This window comes from Triticum dicoccoides, chromosome 2A (genome assembly GCF_002162155.2).
Source record: "Triticum dicoccoides isolate Atlit2015 ecotype Zavitan chromosome 2A, WEW_v2.0, whole genome shotgun sequence".
NCBI classification, from domain to species: Eukaryota; Viridiplantae; Streptophyta; class Magnoliopsida; order Poales; family Poaceae; genus Triticum; species Triticum dicoccoides.
This window is the reverse complement of record NC_041382.1, coordinates 269356798-269358716: the sequence shown is the minus strand read 5'-3', so window position 1 is coordinate 269358716 and position 1919 is coordinate 269356798.

Sequence of the window (1919 nt, the reverse complement as noted above, 5' to 3'; positions counted from 1 at the left end):
GTGGACGGCCCGGGACTCTTCTGGCGCAACTCTTTTACTCCAGGGTCTTCTTTTGGTCCATAAAAAATTGTCAAAAATTGGCATGTCAATTGGACTCCGTTTGGTATTCCTTTTCTGTAAAACTCAAAAACAAGGAAAAAACAGAAACTGGCACTGGGCTCTAGGTTAATAGGTTAGTCCCAAAAATCATATAAAATAGCATATAAATGCATATAAAACATCCAAGGTTGATAATATAATAGCATGGAACAATCAAAAATTATAGATACGTTGGAGACGTATCAATTGAAATTATCATTGATCAAACTTATGCACTTTGCTACTGTTCACACTTCATAAATTATTTCTTTTACCATTTACCTACTCGAGGATGAGTAGGAATTAAGCTTGGGGATGCTGATATGTCTCCAACGTATCTATAATTTATGAAGTATTCATGCTGTTATTTTATCATTCTTGGGTGTTTTACAATCATTTTATAGCAACTTTATATCATTTTTTGGGACTAACCTATTGACCCAGCGCCCAGTGCCAGTTGTTGTTTTTTGCTTGTTTTTTACATCGCAGAAAATCAGTATCAAACGGAGTCCAAACACCACGAAACTTTTTGTGGGTTTTTTATGGGCCAGAAGACTCCCGATGGGCCAAAGCAGCACCTGGGGGGCGCCACGAGGGGGGCACAACCCACTAGGGCGCGCCAGGGCCCCCTGGCGCGCCCAGGTGGGTTGTGCCCACCTCGGTGGCCTCCCGTACCCCTTCTTTGCAGTATAAATTCCCAAATATTCCGAAACCCTTCAGGGTTAATCTAGATCAGAAGTTCCGCCGCAGCAGGGCTCCGTAGCCACCGAAAACCAATTTGGACCCGTTTCGGCACCCTGCCAGAGGGGGGAATCATCTCCGGCAGCCATCACGATGAGGAGGGAGTAGTCCACCCTCGGGGCTGAGGGTTTGTACGAGTAGCTATGTGTTTAATCTCTCTTCTCTCTCTCGTGTTCTTGAGATGTCATGATCTTGATGTATCACGGGCTTTTTTAATATAGCCGGATCATATGGTGTTTTCCCCTCTCTATCTTGTTGTGATGAATTGAGTTTTCCCTTTGAGATTTCGTGGTTATCGGATTGAATACTTTTATGGATTTGAGAACACTTGATATATGTATTGCAATTGAATACTCGTGGTGACAATGGGGTATCGTATTGATTCACTTGATATATGTTTTTGGCACTCAACTTGCGGATTCCCGCGGTGACATTGGGGTAATCTATGCATAGGGGTTGATGCACATTCTTGTCCTTGTTTCTCTAGTAGAAATCTTGGGGCACTCTTTGTAGTTCTTTGTGTGTATTGAGTATTATGAATATGAATATGCTTTGGTGTTATTCTAGTACGAACTCTAGGATAGATCGAACGGAAAAAATAACTTTGCGTTATTTCAGTACGAACTCTTGAATAGATCGACCAGAAAGAATAGCTTTGAGGTGGTTTAGTACCCTACAAACAATTCCTATCTTTTGTTCTCCGCTAATAGGACCTTGGGAGTGATTGTTTTTTACACTTTGAGGGATAATCACATGATCCAACTATATTAGCATTGTTGAGAGGTTGCACTAGCGAAAGTACGGACCCTAGGCCTTGTTTTTAAGCATTGCAATATCGTTCTTGTGCCCGTTTACTATTTGCTACCTTGCTGTTTTTATTTATTAAGATTATAAAAATATATTTCTACCATCCATATTACACTTTTATCACCATCTCTTCGCCGAACTAGTGCACCTATATAATTTGCCATTGTATTGGGTGTGTTGGGGACACAAGAGATTTCTTGTATTTGGTTGCAGGGTCGTTTGAGAGAGACCATCTTCATCCTACACCTCTCACAGATTGATAAACCTTAGGTCATCCATTTGAGGGAAAATTG